This window comes from Podarcis gaigeae (genome assembly GCF_964106915.1).
Source record: "Podarcis gaigeae genome assembly, chromosome: Z".
Classification (NCBI taxonomy): Eukaryota; Metazoa; Chordata; class Lepidosauria; order Squamata; family Lacertidae; genus Podarcis; species Podarcis gaigeae.
Genome location: NC_139691.1, coordinates 6,328,178 through 6,352,547, shown reverse-complemented (window position 1 = coordinate 6,352,547; position 24,370 = coordinate 6,328,178). Strand labels below are relative to the sequence as shown.

Sequence of the window (24,370 nt, the reverse complement as noted above, 5' to 3'; positions counted from 1 at the left end):
GGCTTTCTCCGCATCGATAAAGATTAACACCGCTCTAGTGTTAAGCTTTGTTTGTAAAAGTTCCAAAATGTCGATGATGTTTCTTGTGTTGTCAAACAAATGCCTACCAGGGAGAAAGCCTGCCTGGTCCTTATGGATCACTTCATTAAGCACTTTTTTAAACCTACTTGCCAAAATGTCTGCAAAAATTTTGTAATCCACATTTAGGAGTGAGATGGGGCGGTAGTTCTTAAGCTGGGTCTTCTCAGTTTCTAGTTTGGGTATCAATGTGATGAAGGCTTCTTTCCACGTTTCCGGTGCCTTCCTCCCCTCCATAATCTGGCTACAGACCTCCAACAAAGGTTGTATCAAATAGTCTTTCAGAACCTTATAGTATTTGGAGGTAAGTCCATCCGGGCCTGGAGATTTGCCTAATTGGAGGTTCTGAATGGCGCTTTCAATTTCTTGCTGTGTGATATTACTATTCAGGATTGTTCTCATTTCCTGAGGTATTTTCTGTAATCCATTGGTTTTAAGAAATTGGTCCACCTCCGAATCTTTCTGTGGCCCTTGTGAATAAAGTTCTTTGAAATATCTCTGGAAGCACTTTCTAATTTCCTCGGGTTTCTGAACCATTCTCCCTTCAATCTCTAGATTTGTAACAGTATTAAGTTTTTGTCTCTTTTTCAACTGCCATGCTAGCAGTTTCCCACACTTATTTGCTGATTCAAAAGATCTTTGTTTCATTTGTTTAATTTTCCATTCCACCTCTTGATTTATCAGTTTCAAATATTGTGCTTGGAAAAATTTCACTTCTCTCAGCACCTCCTTCGACTTAGGCCTGGATCTTAGTTTTTTCTCTCCATCTCTTATTTTTTCCAATATCTTCTCCTTCTTTTCATTCCAGAGTTTTTTCTTGATCGTATTTTGTTGTATTAGAAACCCTCTCATGACTGCTTTACTTGCGTCCCAGATTGTTCTTTTTTCCACAGTGGTATTTAAATTTATCTCAAAATAGTCCTTTAAAGTTTTTTGGGCCTTCTTAACAATCTTCTCGTCCCTTAATAAGGTGTCATTCATTTTCCATCTGAAGGATCCGGTTGTATTTAGTCTCAATTCCATTTTCAAAGCATTATGGTCGGAGCAGGTTTTTGGGCAGATTTCCACCTTTCTAGTCTTGGGTGCCAGTCCTCTAGTTATCCATATTTGGTCGATTCGTGTCCATGTCAGATGAGCTTCAGAAAAGAAAGTCCCTTCTTTTCCTAGGGGGTTCTTAACCCTCCATATGTCAATTAAATCCACATTGTCAGTCATTTCAAAAAAAGTTTTAGGTAGTCTGCCATCTTTCGTTATGTTAGCACTTTGCGACTTATCCATATTTACAGACACAACCCCATTCATATCACCCATCATGATGATGTCTAAGTAATCCAGCATAATCTCATGTAGCTTCCCGAAAAATTCCGATTTTCCTTCATTTGGGGCGTATATTCCTAATATCAAAAATTTTTCTCCTTGTGTCTGAATTTCAATCGCCAAAATTCTGCCGTGTTCATCTTTAAATAAGAATTTCGGTGACAGGCTCTCCTTTGCATATATCACCACTCCTCTTTTCTTCACTTTGTCCGAAGAGATAAATTCTTGGCCTAGTCTTTTATTAATTAGCACTTTTCTGTGGAGCCTTGTCACATGCGTTTCTTGCAGGCAAATAATGTCCAATTGTTCTTTTTTCAAAATGTGAAATACTTTTCTTCTTTTTTCCGGAGAATTTCCGCCATTTATATTCCAACTAAGAAGCTGCAGCGACAGCCTGGTCTAATTGGTGGGTCTACAATGGGGTGTCTAGGTTTCCCTCCGATCCCGGAGGTGGTAATGCTGGTCCAGATCCAGACGGTGTAGGCTTTGGAGATGGTCCCGGTGGTGGTGGAGGCCAAGAAGCTGCAGCTCCTTTCTGGAGGTCCTCCTCGTGGTCGTGTAGGAACTTCTGTTGGTCCTCCGGTGTTTTAATTCTTACTTTCCTTCCTTTGTAGGTAAATGATAGTCCTTGCGGAAACTCCCACCTATAAGGGATTGTGTTGTATCTCAACAGTTTGGTCAAATCTGTATAAGTGGTCCTAAGATCCAAAAGGTGTTTAGGAATGTCTCTGTAAATTTCAGCCTTTTTACCTTCTATCTCCAAAGATTTTTTAAAATGTAGGCCTAGTATCTTGTCTCTTTCCTCTCTCGATCTCAGAATAACCAAACAGTCTCTGGACTTGTCCTTCTTTATCAATTTTCCCAGTCTAAAGGCAGTCACAATCTTAAAATCCTTATCTTCCTCAATCCCCCAGAATTTGGAGAACAAAAGTGTTAAAAATCCCTGTAGATTTCCTTCCTCCAGTTCTGGGATAGCCCTTAATCTGAGATTATTTTCCTTACTTTTCAATTCAACCAATGACAGGTAGGCTTGTTGTTCCCCTACCTGTCTTTTCAGAGGCCTTACTTCCCCCCTAATCTCATCAACCTTTTTGTTCGCCTGTTCTGCTTTTTGACTAGCTTCCACAGCAAGTTTATAATTTTCAGTCGTTGCCCCTTGCAATTTTTCAATTGCCTGAGTGTGATGAGAAACTTGCTCGGATAATTTAGTAATAGAGGATGTAGCTTGGTCAATTTTTGATGATTGATTGTCCACTTTTTGGTTTAAAATTGCCAGTTGTTCCAAGATTTGTTTCAGGACTATTTCAGATCCTCCAGTTGCCATATCTTCTGCAGCAGGCTCTACAGCAGGCTCTTCAATTTCCACCTCCTGTGCTGTCAGCACAGTTGGGACGGATGATCTTCGTTGATGAGATAGGGTTGTTTGAACAAGTTGCCCTGGTTTCTTTTGTTTTTCTTTAGCTTTAGCTGCTCTTGTTCTCCCTGTGCCACTCATTCCACACCTGCCTCTGTTCAAGGTCAAATTTTCTTTTGTTTCATAAGTTAGACAAGACCAGAGTGTAAACAATTTAACCACAGAGAATCACAATAAAGTACAGTTCCCAGGCCTCTATATCTCCACAATCCTCTAGGTGGGGGTATTTCAAAGTTTCAAGGAAGGAGAGAGCTCTTGTCCACCATTGAAGTTCTTATATTCCCTATGTTAAATCTTTAGTAGTTCCAGAGCACAAAAGGAAGTTTCCCCAGGCTTTCTTTCTCCTAAAGAAAGGCCACAAGGTGTCAAGAAAGGTCCCAGCAACAATGTTTAAACTCTAGTGTCTCAGTCAATGTATCAGTTTAAGCTCCAATAACAGTATCAGCAGTTTGACAGTTCTCTTTTGCACACTGACAGCCCGATAGCTGGGTTGTCTCTTTTAACTCCACATAGCTCAAAATTAGGAAGAAGGTCCCAAAAATAAGATCCACAACTTTTACAAAGATTTCCAGCTTATCTTTTCACTTCTGTCAAATGCACCCTCGCTTTACTTTTACAGTCCCTTTTAAGCGCTTCAGCGCTCTTCTGCGCAATTGCTTTAATCTGGTTAGCAGGATCGGGAGGCGGACTTCCTGTTACTCGCCTCCCGTTTTCAGCCGAATTTCAACCAAATTCCCAAATTTTTCCGATGTTTAACTCCCCTTACTCACGGGTATGTAGCAGCCAATTTTGATGTTTTCAAGAAGAAAGGTCGGCGCTCATCAGCAGCAGCAGCGCGGCTTTGCGTCCACGAAAAGAGCGATGAACTCACAGCGCCGCTCCCCCTTTCGCGTTCCGGAGCCCCTTACGGAGCTCCTTCTTCGTTTCCGGGGGGGCTTTGGGCGCCCGCCGAGTCCCACGGCCGCAGGCTCGCTCTGCCTGTGGTTTTTCTTAATGGGTCTCCGCTTTGCCGTAGCGGACGACCCTTTTTCGCGGAGCCCCTCTTCACTGAGTAAAGAGGACCGCCATTGCTGTATTGCGCCGCCTCCGGAAGTCCTGTTTCAAGGGTCTTAAGGTTGGCAGAGGGGCTAATTTGAGAGCCATACAGGAGTTGGGCTAAAGATTTTGCCTGAAAAACTTTTAGGGCCATCAGGACGAAGCCAGCTCCTTTCCTTCTGAATAATCTAAGGATGGCATTTGCACTTCTTCCTGACGATATAGCTGATGTGGTCAGGTGTGTTGACAATTTGGCATTATAAGAAAAAGTAATGCCTAAGTATTGGAAGGTCTTAGTCTGTTCAATAGCATTTCCCTTTACGCTCCAATTATCTTTCCTGAAGGAGCGGTTAAAATGTACAATTTTGGTTTTGGCAAAGTGAATTGTTAACAGTTCAGTGTTACATTGGTCACTAAACTTTCCTAAGGCACGTTTCAGACCCACTTTGGTTTGAGAGAGAAGAACAGTGTCATCCGCATACATTAAAACTGGTACTTTTCTGGCATTAGAGAACACGGGGGGGGGGGTTCGATTTCACGGCAACATGTGACCAGGGAGTTAACATAGATGTTAAATAAAAATTGGGCTAATAGGCATCCTTGTCTAACTCCTCTTTGGACTGGGATTTCTCTAGAGAGTCTGCCGTCCTGTGCGAGTCTTATCTGGAGGGTATTGTTCTCATGAAGCTTAATCATCAGAAGTAATAACCTTCTGTTAATACCCATATTGGCCAATTTGGCCCAGAGCCTACCCCTGGATACAGAATCAAAAGCTGCCTTTAGGTCCACGAAGGCTGCATACAATGACTTTTTCCAATGTTTCACATACATATAGACAAAATAATCTAACACTAAGCAGTGATCAATGGTGGAACGTCCAGATGTAAACCCTGCTTGTTCAATTTCTAGCAAATCGTTATGATCTAACAATTCACATAATTTTAGGCATAGATGTTTTGTATAAAGTTTGCAGATCACATTCAGAAGACTAATTGGTCTATAATTAGATGGGTCAGAGGGGTTGCCCTTTTTAAATATAGGAACAATTATAGCCAGTCCCCAATCTTTAGGGATTTCAGTTGTCTTATCTATATATGTAAATAAATTTGCAAGAACCGGGGCCCACAAGTTTATTTGTGCTTTCAGAAATTCAGTGACAATGAAATCACTTCCTGGGGCTTTGCCAGATTTCATTTGTAGAATTAACGAAGTGATTTCAGTTTCAGATGTTGGGGGCCATGGTGTATCATTATCTAAGGGGATGTTAAACAGCGCAGAAGGTCGATGTTCCCTAAACAGCACTTAATAGTGCTCTTCCCATGAGTTTGCAGGGATTATTGTGCCCTCGTTAGGAGCTTTGCTTTGTCTGGAGATAATTTTCCAGAAGTTGGTATTGTCTTTTTCTATTGACGCTTTTATGAGGGCCTGCCAGATGAGAGAATCTGCGGTTCTTTTTTTGGTTTTTAGTAAGACCAATTTCAAAAAGCTTAAGGAGCCGCTGGGTGTGATCCCATGGTTAGAAATACTCGAAGAGAAAGGAGTCCAAGAAGGGTGGGAGTTTATAAAAGGAGAAATATTGAAGGCCCAAAAAAGAAGAAAGAGAAAACGAAAGAAAAGTGGGAGGCATCTAGGGAAACCAGGTTGCTGCATAAGGAGCTTCAGATGAGCTGAGAGTTAGGAAGGGCATAAGAAATTGAAGAAATGGGAAATCAGAAAGGAGTATACACGAGTAGCCAACAGTTGTAGGGGGAACGTCAGGCTGGTTAAAGCTCAGAATGAGCTCAGACTTACGGGAGAGGTTAACAATAATAAAAAAGGTTTCTTTGGTTATGTCCAAAGTAAGAGGAAGAAGAAGGAAGTGGTGGGTCCTCTTTGTGGAGAGATGGGAAATGCTATTGGGTGACAGAGAGCAAGAGGAAATACTCAACACCTACTTTGCCTCTGTCTTCACCCAAAAGGAAAGTGATGCCCAACCTGGTGATAACAGTGGTACCTCGGGTTAAGTATTTAATTCGTTCCGGAGGTCTGTTCTTAACCTGAAACTGTTCTTAACCTGAAGCACCACTTTAGCTAATGGGGCCTCCTGCTGCTGCTGTGCTGCCGGAGCACGATTTCTGTTCTCATCCTGAAGCAAAGTTCTTAACCCGAGGTACTATTTCTGGGTTAATGGAGTCTGTAACCTGAAGCATATATAACCAGAGGTACCACTGTAAATGATGTAAGGAGGGAGCTGCAGCCCAAGACAGGAAAAGAGGTAGTAAGGGAACACCTAGATACTTTAAATGAATTCAAATCTCCAGGTCCTGATGAGCTGAATCCAAGGGTACTTTCAGAACCTTTGTGCATGATCTTTGAGAAATCTTGCAGAACATGTGAGGTCCCTACAGACTGGAGGCAGGCAAATGTTGTCACCATCTTCAGATGGGGGGGGGAGAGAAAGACCCAGGTAACTACCAACTGCTAAGCTTGAAATCTATACCAGGGAAGGTCCTTCTAGAAGAGACAATTCAACAGTTGGTCTGTGAGCATTTGGAAAAGGATGCTGTGATTACTAAGGCCCAGTATGGGTTTCTCAAAAATGCCATGCCAGACCAATTTGATTTTTTTGATATTTTTTAAATGGAATTACCAACTTGGTGGATCAGGGAAATGCTGTGGACATAGTGTATCATTATTTCAGTAAGGCTTTTGACAAAGTCCCCCAAGATATTCTCATGAGGAAGCTTGTAAAATGTGGGTTGAACAAGGTAACTATTAGGTGGATTTGTAGCTGCTTGACTGACTGAACCCAAAGAATACTCATTAATGGTTCCTTGTCCTCCTGGGAAAAAGTGACAAGTGGGGTGCTGCAGAATTCTGTCCTGGGCCCACTGTTGTTCAACATCTTTATGGGCAACTTTAATGAATTGAGGGGATATTCATCAAATTTGCACATGACACGAAACTGGGAGGTTTAGCTAATGCCAAAGGGGACAGAATCAAAATTCAAAATGACCTTAACAAATTGGAGAACTTGGTGCAAGCTAATGAAATGGATTTCAAAAGTGACAAATGTAGGCAGGGAGAACCAGATTCACAAAAATAGAATGGAGGACACCTGGCTTGCTAGCAGGACATGTGAAAAGGATCTAGGAGTCTTAGTGGATCACAAGCTTAACACGAATCAACGGTGTGTTGAAACTAGCAAAGAAAAAAGCTAATACTATTCTAGACTGCATCACAGAAGTATAATGTTCAGATCAAGGGAAGTAATAGTTCCACTCTATTCTGTTGTCAGGAATGAGCCAGCTCCAAGTGCAACTTTGCATCCAGCTGCTGAATGCTGTCAGGAACAGAAAAGTTTGGAGTCGACACCAGCTGAGCAGAGCACACAGCTGCCAACATCAACTCTCCCTGACCTTGGATGGCTGGTTGCCAAGGGAACAACTGAGAGTGGGCTGGAACACAGCCAAAGCTCTCAGGAAGCTCAGAAAGGCACGAACAGTCACAGACAGTTTTTTCAGAACAGGAAGAGGCTGTAGCTGACACAATAAGTCCGAGGCGGCGGTGAATAAGGGGGCTGCTAGACAGGAAGCAAAATAAGAGATGTAAGGGTCAAAAGTTCAACATCTTCTGTCGACACCAGAAGGTGTCTTAAGAAGGGTCATCTTGGAGCTATCTGTTTCTTTTTGCAATAAATCCACAATTTTCATTACCCACACTTACTGTGTTATCAAGCTGGGAACCTGGACTCCTAACATCTGTCTTGGTCAGACCATACCTGGAATACTGTGTCCAATTCTGAGTGCCACAAGGATGTTGACAAGCCTGAATGTATGCAGAAGAGGGCAACCAGGATGATCAAGGGTCTAGAAGCCGAACGTTATGAGGAATTGTTAGAGGAGCTAGGTATGTTTAGCTTGGAAATGAAGTGACAGAGGAGATATGATAGCCATCTTCAAATTTCTAAAGGGTTGTCACATGGAAGATGGAGCAAGCTTGTTTTTACCTGCACTGGAAGATAGGACTTGAACGAATGGCTTCAATTTACAAGAAAAGAGGAAAAACTTAGAGCTGTTTGACAGTAGAACAATCTTCTTCAGAAGGTTGTGGACTCTCTTTCCTTGGAGGTTGTTAAACAGAGATTGGATGGCTGTCTGTCATGGCAGCAGGGGGTTGGACTAGATGACCCTTGGGTCCCTTCCAAGATTCTATGATTCTAAATCAAGGGCAGGAAGAAACAATGCAGATGGTTCCCTCTCAATCTAAAATGGTGCTGAGACTCCACTGCCTTTCTTTTTGCTTCCTGGTGGTTTATTGATGAGAGAAGTGCTTTTTTGCTTTTTTGCTTTTTGCACCATGGTCACTATCAGGTTAACAAACTCAGGCATCTTCTTGAATTTATTTTCTAGTTTTTATACTAGTTTTTACATTCCCAGCATGGGAGATGAGATGTGAGGTAGATATCTACTCTCGATTATGTTCGGACAAGAAGACAGTTTATAGTTATTGTTATTCTAATCTCGGAATATTTGGTACTTGGTTTTCTTCAACCATTTTATATTATGTCTAAACTAAAAGTGTCTAAACTTGGATTGTAAATGAACTAGGCAACTCTATTAAATGGGAAAGAGTTATTTTGGTTCATAGTAAATATTATCCTGATATTCCCCTTATTCAGGAGACACACCAAAGGAAAGCTAAGGGCCCAGATTTGAATGTCAAACCACTTCAGATAAAGGGTGTGTGTTCTGGTATAATTATTAGTGCACAGCCAAAGAGCAATGCTTCAAAATTTAGCTCTCAGATATGACAGGTTTTTTTGTCAGGATCCCCTAAGACAGTGCATTGTTGTTAAAGAGACAATACTGCACATGGAACTCACTTTTGGCTCAGTCTACAGTCCTAGCAAAGGACAAGGCAGCTTTCTGAAATGTTTACCTTCATCTCCTACATCATTCCTTATAGGTAACCTAGTAGTAAATCTTACGTTCTCAAATCAACTAGGTAGGTCTGGTAGCAGGGGGCAAGAAAAAGGTACATTACGGTACGCTGGTTTGACAGCCACGGACAGGAAGTCCCTACAGAGGGTGGTGAATACAGCACATGATATCATGGGCTGTCCCCAGAGTTTGCTAGATGACATCACAGGAGACCGCTGCCTCAGGAGAGCAAGGAAAATTCTTAGGGGTGACTCACCCTGGCCAGCACCTCTTTAATCTCCTACGTTCGGGCAGGAGATACAGAAGTATAGTCAGCCACACCAACAGGTTAAAGAACAGTTTTTATCCGTGGGCTGTTGGGCTGCTGATTGGAAAAAAATAGTGGTGCAATTGACTTCCGACAAGCACACAGAGTGTGAACAAGACTGAGTCTATGGGGGGGGGGGGGCTCGTTTAATTTCACTGCACACAGGTGGTGTAGTGGCAATAAAGGTTTATTTTTATTTATTTTATTTATTATGAAACTCTAAACTTTGACTCCCTTTTACCTAAGTCTAAACTTATTGACTCTTAGAGGACCCAACACAGGGGAGAAAAATATTTCACTTTTTCTTCAGGGAGCTGCCTATCATATTTCCAAATTCATCATATCCTAATCCCAGAGGAATAGACTAATAAACTCCTCCACTCCAAGAAGGCTTAAGACTGATGTCGGTCCATGCTCTCCTCATCACCATTAGTAGCTTAGATTCAACACCTTCTTCTACCCCATGCTGGAGCCTTAAGTGTTTTACTGACCAAATACATTGGTCAGGGAGAAAGTACAGATTTCTTATATATTAAAGATATGGGAGAGCACTTCCCAGCATTAGTATGGGATACTCTGAAGGCAGTGGTAAGAGGACATTTTATAAGTGAAAGATCTAGATTAAAGAAATAAATAAAAATTCATTCCTCACTTCTTGCAGGCATAAAATAATGTAGACTAAATATAAGATTACAGGAAGCCCAAAGTCTTAGGGTATGCAGAAAATTACTATGTAAATGAGCTGAATTTAAAATGCTAGCAATCCCTAAAGTAGTTGGCTCACTTCAGTATTGGGCCCAAAAGTTTGTGAATTTGGCAACAAAAATTGTAAGATATTTGCAAACTTACTCAGGGGAAAAATGGAAACAAGTACTTTCCTTACAATTAAACAAAGGTTTTAAAAAATTGATGCTAATCAGATTTAACATCAATTCCAACACACACACCCATAAAACTATACTGCTGAAACAATTTACATAGATGCCATTCAAAAATATTGAGATAGATTACTAGTGTCCCAGCCTTTAGTGAGGTGTCAGAGGGTAGAGTGCAATGGCTCTGATGGGATCAGTGATGAACCATGAAAACAATAGGTGGTAAAATGTGGGCAATGGTTCCAGATCTCAGGACTGCAACAGACATCTCATTGGAGCTAGGAGGAGGTGCCACAGATGTCTATGCAGATTTGGTTGTTACCACTGGCTGAAGCAGGAATATGAGTGAGGAGACCCTTTGTATCTGCTTTGATGGATTTTTATCACTTCCAGATTCACTTCCTCATCTGGGTAGTCAAAGCTGATGCCTGATCTGATTGAGGTGCTATATTCTTCCACTGCAGATAGTCACTTGCCAGGCAGCAGGGTGCTGTGGTTAAAACATGGCCTGTCTGAAGCTGCCAGGACTGAGTGCTGGTCCTCATTGAAAAGACTGATATGCAGATCAGTGACCAGATAGTCATATAGAAACTGCAGCTTGTACTCCTACTTTTCCACCTGATGTCTCTTCTTCATCTCTACCTCCACTTGGTTGCGGGCATGTTTCAACTTCACTTTTGGGACTGAATGCTCAGACACTGACTGGCGCAGCTTCTCCCTTGTTCCCTGCATGTCATGGTCTAGCCAGCAGCATCACTGGCACATCTCCTCAAGTCACTGGGCAATCTAGCGGCAGTCCAGTTCAATGCTGCTGTTGAACTCTATGAACCTGAAGAGCTGGTCCAGGCAGCCCATCAGCTGTGGGCACAGGCAATTCACCACGATGTTATTGGGGCATACAGACTCAAGTCAAGTGAATTTGGAAACACACTGACTGTTCACTGAACAGATTAAGTATATCACTTCCTTAGATAACAATTCGTACTGCTGCCATTCACAGAAAGCATCCTCCACCATCTAAGCTAGAAGAAATAATAACAACACAAACAACAACAATAAAACAACTATTAAAAACCTGAAACCATCCAAGTCTCCCAGCTTGAACAGATTTATGGGAGCTTTCTATAAAGCATTCCAAACTCAAGTGGTACCTCTTCTTTCTAAGTTGTTCAGAAGTATCTTTTTCTAGAGGGGAAGTCCCTAGCACATGGAAACCAACAAATAAAAAAGCCTGTAACTAACCAACTCTTACTGACCCATTTTATTGATAAATGTGGATGCAAAAAATCCTGATAAAACAGACAGGCAAGCATGAATTGAACCAAATTACATTAATAAAGACCATATATTATTTATTCACCATAGATATGTATATCATTATTCCCATCTGGAACATACTAAATTTTATTAATGGCCTATGCCCAACCAAATTCTACTGAAATACTCTAAGTGGATGTCACTAAAGCTTTTGATTGATTTAACAAGCCTTTTTTGTTTGCTGCATTGACCAGATTCAGGGTATGATTCCCCCTTTGTCAATTTGATAAAAAGACCACGTGATTCTACCCATGCAAACATACAGGTAAATTGAAGATACTTTGAGGGTTTTCCTCATCTGCCAGGGCACAAAGCAAAATTACCGTCCATCCCCTTGGCTTTTTGTTGTAGTCATGGAATCAATGGAAATAACAGTTCGTGGTAAATTATATACATTGAACTTTTCAGTTGACAATAAAATGATAACACCATATCCTCAAATTTTAATTCTGGTCATCATGCAAGAATAATCATGCAAGAATAATCCCAATTTAACTCGGTATCTGGATTTAAAGTGAATTATGGTAAATCAGAATAGTTTTGCATTCAAACGCCACCAGAATTAATACATGGTCTCCACAAATTCTCAGTTCTTAAACTGTGTAATATGCAAATTCATTTTTTACACACACACACACACACACACATATATACATACATACAAAAGTCTCAAAGCTGGAATAAATTATTAACCAATAATCACAGACTTCAAAACTAACATGAGAATTTGGAAGAACCTATATATGACTTGAAGGGGTAATATTTCAACAGTTAAAATGTTACTTCAGAAAATTTTGCTTCTTTTTCAAACTATTTCTATCCAGACTGCACCATAATTAGGTGACAAAAGCTTATTATATAATTTATTCATTAAGATAATTGATCACAACTACACGCTATTGTATTATTTACCCCTATTGACAGAGTGCTATCCCTGCTTAAATGGTATCATTGTGCATCTCATCTTAGAAATATTTGTTATATAATAAATGGACATGAAGAACTACATTTGTTAACCACAGAAATTAGATAATTGATATTCATTTTGTTAGCTTGGGCCCAGTTAGCCAATTATTTTGAATTTTGATTCTGTCTTCTGTGGCATTAGCTACCCTTTCCAGTTTGGTGCCATCTGCAAATCTGATGAGCATCCCCTCAATTCTTTTATTCAAGTAGTTTATAAATACTTTGTTATAATGTCTTCCCCTCCTGCCCTTTACAAGGGGGAATTTTGTATTCAAGTAGCATGTTTGGCACAGTAAACTTTTAATTTTTGGATCTGTGTGTTCAGAGCTCCCCTGACCTGATTGAATTTGGCAAGGGAGCTTGACGGGATCTGCTTTACCTTTGCTGTGTTATTTATTCAGCCATCTTTCCCTTGAGGAAAAGAGCTGGCCACCTGCCCCTTGTTGACAGATGTGCTCACTTTGGTTGACTCACCAAGCTTGTCATGTGTCTTGTTAATGTTTGCTGCTTTCCACATTATGAGGTAGCACATGATTCACTGAAGCAAATGGAAAGTTTCTGCTGCTCGAGGTGAGACAAATTCAGTGGGAGAGATTCATAGTGGTGAAATGTGAGCACGTTGGTGCTCATATCTGTCCTCTTTGTTTGCACAACCCATTTGCATTGATGGTCCAGCGGAGGATGAACATAGAAACAGGAGGTTGCCTTATACGAAGTCAGAACCTTGGTCCTGATGGGAGCTTTTCCCAGCCCTATATGGAGATAGGAAATTTAACCTGAAACCTTCTGTACACAAAGCAGATGCTCTACAACTGAGCTATTGCTCCACTCCAGGAGTAAAAGGAACCTGGACAGGAGAAAGCTAAGAGGCAATACAATAACGAGCCAAACTGAACAAGAACAATCAGAAATGCAGAAATGAACCTGAGCTAAGCCTACAAAGGTTGTTCAATGCAACTTGAATTGAAGCAGGCCACACCTGCAAGGTAAGAGTGGAAGAAAATAGGACAGAGTGGAAGAAAATAGGAACTTGCTCCCAAATTTTCACAGGGTAAATTGTTTATTGCCATATAATGTTGTTGCACAGTCCACCTGTTAAAATGGCCCACGGGGGGGGGGGGGGCAAAATTTTAGAGCTAGCCCACCTGCTCAGTCCAGTTTCCCACCCTTGATAAAGGTGATGGAACCTGTTGCAATTGTACAGGTTCCCTACATGGTTTAGAACCTGAGAAGGTGGGAATCTAAATTGTATGAGAAGCCTCCATGTGTAGAAAAAGCTAGGGGAGGGGTGGCTAGCGGGAAAGCTAAATAGAGGCATATTTCTGAATCTCCAATCGCCCTGGGACAAATTCTAATCAGAGTGGATCCTACTGGCATCTAATCAAAAAGTTTTATACAGCCTCAGCAAGGAGATTATTCAAGAAATACGGGGACCAAAAAGGAAATCTGCAAGGTTAGTGCTTTAGAAAGAAATAGAGGGAGCTCTGTATGAGGCTTCATGAAGGCCTAAAAAGGCAAGAAAGCAGCTGCTGTAATGAAAGAGGCCAGAGAGTCAGATGATTACTTTAATAAAATAAGGTAGGCACTGGCCTTGGACTGGAGAGCAGCCCCAATTTCACTTGAGCAGAAATTTGATATGTGCCTGATATTTCTAAAACATAAAATGATGCACACAATCTTGCTCTAACTAACCAATCTGAGATCCAGCTCTTACAAATGACAGAAGATTTTGCTATGAAGTTGGAGGAACAATCAGACAGGGACAGGAGGTAAAAAAATTCATCTAAGAGGCCTACCAGAAAATTAGGAAGGGGGGTGACCAAGAAAAACACTGGGGTCTAATTTGAGCATTAGAATGTCTGGCACCTGGTGGGCGGGACTTTGTGTTATGCTTTGGAATCAGCCCCTCCCTTCTGGTGTTCAGTTAAGATCAGTTAGAGAGACCAACTGTCATTCTTGCCTCATTAAGTCATTTTAGTTTCTCTCGGATGGTATGTTATTGCATTACAATTTTCTTTATTATTAAAGCTTTGTTTGACATGCTTACTTTGCTGAAAGAAAAGAAACACTGCTGAGGAAAGGTATGGAATGTCCTAAACTGGGTGAGTGAGGGGATATTCCCAGTTTGCTAGGAGGATTGATTTTGTTAATCACCCCACCCTCCACAACAATAGGGTTATGGGCCCAGTCTGAAACGAGAGAAAAACAATGACCACGTATATAAAAGCTGTGAAAGCCCTAGAGCCTTCTGTGCCTGTTCTCACTTCAAGTAACCATCCTTTAGAGAAATTTCAAATGGAGAAATTTCAAATGGAGAATGAGCTAGTGAAGAAGTTGTGGGAAACAACTGAAAAATCTGCAGCGGCAGAAGAGGCAGAAAAAGTAAAGTGGGAAAAGCAGGACAGGACAGGCTAGGACAGTAATTTCAACTCATGTGAGTGACAGTGACTTATACCACATAAGCGATTTTAAGACTGCCATGGAGTTGTGGCAAGGTCTGAAAAAAATGTATGAGAGGAAAACTCTGAAAGAGAGACTGTATTTATCAAGAATACAGTTGAGTTTTAAATTGAAAGAAAATGGAGATTTAGAAAAGCATCAAAGTCAAGTGACAAAGTTGATGGATCATTTAAATACTATAGGCAAGAAATTTGAAGAAGAGGAAAAAGTGATTTAATTCTGTCAAGTCTGCCTGAAAGTTACAATTCTTTGATACATGCACTAGACTAGAGTCTAAATATAAACTTGATATGAAAATGTTGTATCAAGACTTAAAGAGGAGGCTGCTAGGAGAGCAGAAAAGGCAGCAGAGGGTGAAACACAAGTACCGGTATTTGCTGTACAAAAGACTGGTAAGTATAATTTTAAAAATAAAACTGTTTTTGTTTTTCAAGGTGCAAACAAAAGAGACAAAACTAGATGCATTTTGTGTGGGAAAATAGGACATTTTGCAAGGTATTGTACAAAACAAATTGGCACAAATAAAGTTCCAAGGTGGTGGCTGAAAGCAAACTAAAAATGCCTTTGCAGTTCATCAGAACTATCTAGCAAAAACTGATGCTATTAACAGTAATTCTTCTAGTTGGTTAGTTGATTCAGGAGCGTGAGCACACGTGTCTGGTTATGCTGATTTTTTCAGAGACTTAAATGAAAACTCATCAGAGACAGGTTACAGTTGCAAATGGCCGCAAAATGTCTGCAAGGAAAAGAAGCAGGTTTGCTCAAGTGTGTTGCAGGCAGAAAAAACTATTCATAACGAAGTGAGAAATGTAGTTTACTTACCAGAATTAACAGAAAGTTTGCTGAGTGTGTCAACTCTGACCAAGCATACTTTTAATGTAAATTTTAATCACAACAGATGTGTAATTGCCAAAGATGGAGTTTTTTATGCACAAGGTATTGAAAATAATGGAGTCTTTGTGCTGGATACAGATCAAGAAAGAGTGAATATGGACAAGAAGAATTTAAGTGCAAGCTGTATCCATCTGTGGAACAAAAGCCTTTGGCACAGAGACGTTAGGATTATAGCAGACCAGCTCTAAAAGAAGCAGGCATAGCATATCACTCAGGCTTCCCTTTTAAGTTGATAGTCCAGCACAAAGGAAGAACCTGGGTTGTGAGTGATAACCAACAGGCTGACAACATGCCCCAAGCAGCAGATGTCTCCCCCCAGTGCGTCTCCCCAGATCAAGCACAAAAGAGCTGGACAATCAAAAAAGGCATAAAGAAATAAGGCAACTCCAAAGAGAAAGTAAGAAATGGTTACATTTTATTTCCTTATGTGTGAAAAGGATCTGAACTCTTAACAAGTGCAACAGTAAGTTGGAAAAGCCTTTGTCCAAGGGTGGGAGGAGAGAACATGGAGATTAGTCACAACCCCTTCCTGCTACCCTAGTCAATCCTGGGTTCTATAGGAGGGATCTCCACCACTCCCATGTTCCTGCTGGCCCACCGTAGGATTTTTGTACAGTGGTACCTTGGTTTACAACCATAATCCGTTCTGGAGGTCTGGCTGCAAATCAAAACAGGTTGTAATCCAAGGCGCACTTTCGCCAATGGGGCCTTCACACCAAAATTGGTTGTAATCCCCCCCCCCAAAAAAAATGGGTTGTAATCCAAAAAAAGGGACACGCACTTCCGAGTTTGACGTAGTTGTAATCCAAAACGGTTGTAATCCAAAGCGGTTGCAAATCAAGGTACCACTGTACATAGTTTTCAGTTTAGGTTGTTTGATTTTCAAGACAGAAGTCCAGCAGATAGTCCAGTGTTTAACAATGAAGGCCCAAGTTTGCAAGCCGGGAAGGCTGTTCCAGGCTTTGTCACAGTTGCAAAACAGTTTGCTGATCTCCCAGCACAGACATTACAATTATCCTGGCCCCCCTAAAAATCCCCCCATTCAGTGTTAGAGGCCTGGGCTCAACAGTAAAAAGAGCTTGAACTGACACAGAGAGCACCCAGACATAATTATGTTGCAGGAAATGCATCGAAGTAAATGCTCCAAATCACCATTACTAAAGGGTCAATGGCTCGGTGAGCAACTGTGTGCCCTTGCCTCTTCCAAAAGTGGGAGCATGGCTATCCCCTTCTCCAAGTATTGCCCATTTTGGATGAGAGACTCAATAGCAGACCCAAATGACGGATTTATTTTTGTTAGAGGCTCACTTGGTATTATGAATCTTACTCTGGCCTACACATAAGCACCAAATTCTGACCAACAGGCTTTTCTTAAGGACACTTTGCAAAGACGGCTCAATTATAATTGGAGGGGACTTTAAATGCTGCCCTAATGACTCCATAGATTGCAGCTCTTTCTGTTCTTCAAGAAGCAGTCAGGACAACTGATTGCAGAGCATGATTGGCCACTGGGGCCTAGCAGACACTTAAATCCTAAAGCACGCGAATTCTCATGTTTCTCTCACCAATTCAAAACATGGTCGAGGATCGATCTCCTATTAGTAACTCAATATATTATGCAAAATGTGATTAGAGCTAATATTGGTGTCTTAACTCTGCCGGAACATGGCCCTGTCTCATTTTTTTTAGTTTTGATATACGCCCTCCAAGGTCCCCAAAATGGTATTTTGATGCAAGCTTAATCACTGATAAAGTATCTAAAGACCGTTTATTAAAAGCACTAGAATATTATTTTAATGAAAATAATTTACCACTACTGTACTGTGGGACACGAGAAAAACAGTCTTAAAGGGGAACTGCATTAGTGAAGCCTCAAGAAGGAAAAAAGTATATGAATCTGAAATCAGTACTCTTACTGCTAGGATTAAAATATTGGAAAAGGAGTCACAGACCTCAAAATCCAAAAAAATTAAGTCAGGCCCTGAAAAAAACTTGCTCTGAATTACAACCCATTGAGTCTGAACGTATACATAAAGCAATGGCAAGAGTCAGGAGTGGTTATTATGAATTTGGTAACAAAACTTGTCATCTATTAGCTAATGCAGTCAAAAAGTGTAAATTAAAAAATCAGATTATTGGTATGCATGACGATTATGCAATGATACTTTGATAATTGATGAAATCTTCTGAAAATATTATACTTCTTTGAGAATCCTTCACAATTCTCTATAGAAGAAGAAGAGTTTGGACTTGATATCCCACCTTTCACTCCCCTTAAGGAGTCTCAAAGCGGCTAACAATCTTTCTCTTCCTCCCCCACAACAAACACTCTGTGAGGTGAGTGAGGCTGAGAGACTTCAGAGAAGTGTGACTAGCCCAAGGTCACCCAGCAGCTGCATGCGGAGGAGAGGGGAATCGAATGTGGTTCACCAGATTACGAGTCCACGGTTCTTAACCACTGCACACTCTCTCAAGTGTGCCTTAAACCATTGTCTGAGGAGCACAGGGATCATCTGAATCAACAAATATCCCAAGAGAATGTATAGGATGCAATAAAAAGACTAAAATTGGGCAAATCACCAGGGCCAGATGACTTCTCAGGAAAATACTATAAGGCAATGGCTCCCAATTAGCTAATTACTCAGGACCCCCCTCCCCATTTCTCAAAAGTGAAGCCACGGGCCCCCTACTTTATAAATTTTCGATAACTCTGTGGTAGTTACCTCTGCATAGCAGTTTTTTGAACAGAATGTGAGGTAGCACCTAATAAGCAAAGGATTTTAGATATACAAAAAACAACAACAACCCAGACAATAACATTTGTGATATTACCATGCAAAAATGACAAAATTTTAATTGGGGGGAGCCAAGGGATGGATCCACAGACCCCCTGGATGGATTCTGCGGATTCCCTAAGGGTCCCTGGACCCCTAATGGGGAACCACTGCTATAAGGTATTCAGAATGGAACTCTCACCCTGGTTAACTAGTCTATTTAATTCAATTTTAGAAGAAGGGGAAATTCCCAAAACTTGGTGAACTTTAAAACTACCTTATTTCTGAAACCAAGGAAAGATGCCACAAAGGTGGACTTGTATCGATCTATTGCTCTTATTAATGTTGATGTGTAGCCTTATTAGACTTTACCGATTGGTGAGCTCTGTGTTGCTCCCGAGGGTTGGTTCAGAGAAAGAGTTCTTTATTCCTGCTCTTCAGAGCAGCAGAAAGGCACTTGCGTGGTCAGTCCACAGCAAGTCCAAAGAAATGAGAAATTTCATGCAGTATATATATCCTCCAGGCACCCTCTCCCTCCTTCCCCAGGAATCCAACCACATCAGCCTATACACCCAGGTTGACATCACATATGTTCCTGCTCCGATATTCTTAACCATAAAAGGGTATTCCTTCCTGTACTTCTGACCATAAAAGGGTATTCCTGTTTCTACTCTTATCTTGGAGCAAGAGGTCACCAATTCCAAGAACACACTCTGGCGCTGTTCCCGGACTAGGTCTGTGCATCAGGACATAAGATAAGACCTAGGCATGTCATCCCTACTCCACTGAAACAGCCAAGGTCATCCTTGCCATCACAAACTGATAAAGGAGAGGGCTCTGAGCACTTGTTTATACAGCCGAGTTTTTGTTTATACATTGACTCAAAGCTCAAGTTAATGGATTTTAGCTAAGGAAAAATTGGGATTTTGGTTCCCGTTTCAGACTGCCTGCATAGTCAGTTTTGGGTTTGGGAAACCCATTCCTTCAGATGCAAAACTTTTCATGGCAGTAATAGTCAAAAGGATTAATATTTTTGTAAGACAATATATTTCAACTGACCAAACAGGTTTCATGAAAATATTTTGGATTCAGTGAGAAATTCTTAATGTAAATCATGAGCTCCACGCACAAAACTCCCCTGGTGCATTAATTTCTCTGGATGCCTTCAAGGCCTTTGACAGAATTCAGTGGCCATTTAAAAAATCTTTAATAGCTAAATTACAATTTGGTAAGCAATTCCTTCATATCATTAATCAAATTTACTCACAATCTAATGCCATCATTACATTAACTGGGTATATCACCAAACCCATACACCAAACCCATACACCCATACACCCGTCAAGGCTGCCTGCTGTCGCCACTGCTTTTTGCAGTGTGATAGAGGTGCTTGCCATTCAATTGTGGGTAGATGCAACACTTGAAGGTGTGAACATTAGAAATATTGAGCAGAAAATAAATAGGTTTGCTGATGACACTCTGGTTATTCTCCAAGACCCTCTTAATGCACTCCAACCACTCAAAAAACAATTGAATGCATTTCATGCAGTTGCAGGACTGGAGATAAATTATGCAAAATCTGCCGTTCTTCCAATTAACCTACCCACAATGATTCATGAGTAACTAATACCACAACCAGAATTTAGCATTGCTCATGGTAGGTTTAGATATATTGGCATCAATTTAACACCCGATCTTAAGCAGCTTAGTCACAGAAACTATAAAAAACCTGTTCAAAGATATTTCCCAAGAATTGGTGAAATGGAAACATTTAAATCTCAGTTGGCTTGGCAAGATAGCTGTGACTAAAATATCTATTCTTCCAAATATTTCATATTCTTTTGAGGTTTTGCCCATCCGTATTCCCTCACCTCTGCTTAAAGAATCACAACGAAAGCTAATTCTGTTTGTTTCATCTGGGAAAAGATCTAGTTTATTTAGGCATAGATCTAAGGGAGGTCAAATGCCAAATTTAGGACTCTTATTCTGCAGCATTTCAGATTAAATCTCTGATCCCCTTGATTAGGGAACAATATGACATTCCATGGGTGCAGATCAAGGCCCCTCTCTCTTCACCGTCTGTAAGGACATTTCCTTTCCTAAAACTATCCCAGACTGAGTGGGAAAAGATTCAAAACCCTTTTTTAAAGGCAGTGCTTATGACGTGGAGCTATTGAGACTGAGTTCTGGTTCCCAAACTCTCACCATTGACTCCACTGTTGAACCCTCTATTATTCCAACAGCAGGATAAATATGGACAATTTTAAAAAATTGAGGAGAAAGGCATCAATAAGGTAAGAGAGTTTCTGCCTAGAGGCAAAGCAATTTCTAAGCATGAGCTCACGGAGAAACTGGATGATGCCTAGTTAACCTGGTTTCAATCTATTCAATTGTTCACATTAGCAAGATACTTGGAACGCAAGGGGGAGGGGCTTCATTCTCTTATGTCATTTGAGTCTCTCTGTAACAAATCAAGTTATGAAATAAAATGAGCTGCATCTTTCATTTATAGCAGGCACATCCAACCTCAAATAAGCTGTGATCTATCAACAAGTATCAAAAACTGGCAGTGATCTACCACTCTCCGAAGTCATTAAGTAACTAAACAAGTGAGAAAAGTCAAACTATATTTTTATATTAGTTTGCACAGATCTGAGGAGCCAGCTTCTCTCTCTCTCTCTCTCTCTCTCTCTCTCTCTCTCTCACACACACACACACACACACACCCACACCCACACCCACAGTATCCTCACTCTCTCCCCCCACCTCAGTCTTTCTGCTTCTTGAGCTTTTGATTTCAAGTCCAATCATGTTATTGCCCCCACCCCTAAGTCAGTACCCTAGGAACACCCACACACACATCCCAGCCCTGCCTTAGGGCACCACGTCCCCCTCACCCCACCGCTGGTGCTCTAACCTCCCCCCCCCCCACACACAGAGTGCACTGCAGAGCAGGTGTCGGGGAAGGAAGGCAAGTCAGCTTCCTCGGCTGGAGGAAGAGGAGGAGGAAGAGCTCAGACTTGCATGAGACTGGACTGGCTGCGTCCCAGGCTGCAGAGAAAGGCTTTTCTTTCTCAGCCTGCGATCGACGAAAATCAGTCAGTGACCCCCAAGACGATTGCTATCGACATGTTGGACATGCCTTATTTATAGCATTCTTTTAGAACAATATGCAGGTGATACAGGAGGCCTCCATACAGTATGGGGAAAAGACTAAGGGATCATAACTGCAGATAATAAATGGCAATCAATTTGGCACAACCCATCCCTATGAACCATCTCTGCTCATTGGCAGGAGACTTCTCTTAAAATTATATTTCACTGGCACTACACTGCATTATGTCTAGCCAACATAAACACTAGCATCTCTCCCCTATGCTGGAAAGGCTACAGGGAGTTAGACTCATATTTTCATGCATGGTAGAGTTGCACAATGATATACTTTTGGAAAAAGGTGTTTCACATTATTTCCAAAATTATGCAGCAATTTCTTTCACCCAATTTGGCTCTTGCCTTGTTATCATTAGACTCAAATTTAAACAGTAACCTTCAATGCAGAGATTTGGTATTTTTTATTATTAACAGCAGCCCAATTAACAATAGCCCGATACTGGAAACAACCTATAGTAATCCCTACTGAAATCTGGGTAAATAATATTTGGAGTGTGGCTCTATAAGAACGCCTTACTTGTCACAGAAGGGTAATTAAAGGCACTTTAAGAATAGACACTTTTGGCAAGACTTGGCTTCCATTCTTTTCCTTTATAAATGTGACAGAATATACTTTTATTCCATCCACAACACAATAATTTCTGTGGTGAAGATACTTGAATTATAATGCATAAATAAACATATTTCTTGTGTACTGTGTACTGCATATGAAACTTAATGCACCACTGGACAAGTTACAGTAGTTATATCTTGTTCTTGTATTTACATAAAAACCAATAAAAATTATTTGGAAAAGGGATAACATAATGTTTGAAGACTGGGAAAGGTTGTGGAGGAAAGGGGTTAAGTTCACTGCATGTTCGGTGTTAAAGGAAAATATTATCAAAATGATGTATAGAAGGTACTTAACTCTTGTAAAATTAGCAAAGATTTATCACAATAGTGATCTATGTTGGAAATGTAAAGAAAAAGAAGGTACCTTTTATCAAATGTGGTGGAGCTGCCCCAAGGTGAAAGACTTCTGGGAGAAGATTTATAATGAAAAAAATGTTGAAATATATGTTTATTAAGAAACCAGAGGCCTTCCTTCTTGGAATAATAGGTCTGGAATTGTTAGATTGTTTTTGTATGCCACAACTGCTGCTAGGATTTTGTTAGGCAAGAATTGGAAAACACAAGAAGTGCCAACAGCAGAGGAATTGCAGATGAAGATGATGGACTTTTGGGAGCTAGCCAACCTGACTGGAGGAGTCTGCGACCAGAAGGAGGAGGAGTACCAGGAAGAATGGATGAAATTTAAAGAATATCTAGCTAAATATGCTAAGATAATTTAAATAGAAATACTTGCAAATACCAGATTGGCTTAGGACTTAAATATGTGATTCTATATAATAATATGTTTAAAGTTTATATGCAAAGTAAGAAAGAAGTTAATTGACTAAGTAAATTTTATGAGAAATTAGTTTTGGAAAACTGTTACAATGATATACATTGAAACTCAGCCAGGGGGGTTTGAGGAAGTCACCTAACAGTGTTAATAATAGTGGAATAATTACAGTTAGGATTTATGTGCGTTTGTTTGTTTATAAATTTGGAAAATCAATAAAAAAAAATTTGGGGGAAAATTATTTGGAGAAAAGGTTCACTGCTGACGTCATGATTCATGGTGAAAGTTCAGGCAGGGGAAAGCTAGGATTTATGAGGTAAAATTCCTCGCAATGCCCCCCAGTAGGTTCTGGGGAGTTCACTGCATCCCACTGTGCTGCTTTAGCCCATGTCTGTCAATTTGAAAGGCAGAGCAGGTGTGACCTGGGAATGTGTCCCTGCAATGGATGAACCTCCCTCACTGGCATGATTTGTGATTGGTTCCTCACTAATTTAGAAGGTTGGTGTTAATCATGAGGCACTCCAGAAACGACGTATGATAACAGGCTGCAATCAATCAGTTGCCGAAAGAACTGGGTTTGGCTCTTTGAAGGTATTTGAATGATTTTCTGAAGCTTGAAAATCCATACAACAGCCAGGAAGTAAGGGGGAGGACAAGGTGCTTTGTGTTTTCATATGGTTTCCAAAGCCCCCCCCCCCTCCCCTGCAAAATGAGAGACATGTGTAGCCATGGCTATGTTACTCTGTCTGGAACCGAGGAAAAAGAGTGGAGAGGCTTTTGATTTATGCTCAACAAGGAATTTAACAAGGTTTTATTATGCCCTCCTCCCTCGACTGGGGTTGAATGGACTTTATTTAAAACTATCTTTGGACTGGACCAGAAGTGTGAGGGGGCAATGCAGAGTAAGATGAACGGCTGCTAATTAAATCTGGGAAGAGGCTGTATTTGAGAAAAAGACATTGTCTTTAGCTGTGTGCTGAGGAAGAACTCCAGAGTGGAATTTTAATGGCGGAGATTGGACATGTTATCTGGGAGTTATTTATAGCTGCATCCTGTACACAAGCTGGTGAACAGCAGAAGGAATGGAATGTGAATTGACCTTGCAAGCACTGCAGGGAACTAAACAAAAGAAGATAGCAATTAACTCTCTCAATACACCAGATCTGAGGACGTTTATGAAGGACTACAAACATGAAATTATTATTATTAATAATCAAATTTATACCCAGGGGTCTCAGGGTGGTTTACAGAATAAATTGATTTTATATTTATAAGAATTGACAGAGGTATGTAAGGACAGAATAATAGTCAGCTGCAAGAATTGACTAACATCAAGTGAAGGATCAAGTGGATATTAAAGAAGAGATGAAGCAGCTACAGAAGGAAGTGATGGACATATGTTTGCAACAGGAACAGGAAACCTGATCATTATTTTTAAAAAGAAATTGTATTA

General features: G+C 40.7%; 2 long non-coding RNA genes across 5 annotated transcripts; one reads left to right on the top strand and one right to left on the bottom strand.

Moving 5' to 3' along the window:
* Window positions 1-10,385: 10,385 nt before the first annotated feature.
* Window positions 10,386-14,010, bottom strand: LOC310836535. 2 transcript variants are annotated; one of them, XR_014560114.1, is made up of 2 exons: window positions 12,611-14,010; window positions 10,386-10,970 (listed from the first exon to the last, which is right to left on the bottom strand). It is a non-coding gene; the product is annotated as an uncharacterized lncRNA (long non-coding RNA). The 2 variants fall into 2 exon arrangements; XR_014560115.1 differs by having other exon boundaries at window positions 10,386-10,806; window positions 12,611-12,714.
* Window positions 14,011-14,207: 197 nt separating this feature from the next.
* LOC310836532 lies at window positions 14,208-24,084 on the top strand. Of its 3 annotated transcripts, none has more exons than XR_014560106.1 (3): window positions 14,208-14,222; window positions 15,664-17,338; window positions 20,872-22,229. It is a non-coding gene; the product is annotated as an uncharacterized lncRNA (long non-coding RNA). The 3 variants fall into 3 exon arrangements; XR_014560105.1 differs by lacking the exon at window positions 14,208-14,222 and adding an exon at window positions 23,413-24,084 and having other exon boundaries at window positions 15,096-17,338; window positions 20,872-20,968; XR_014560107.1 differs by lacking the exon at window positions 14,208-14,222 and having other exon boundaries at window positions 15,090-17,338.
* Window positions 24,085-24,370: the final 286 nt, after the last annotated feature.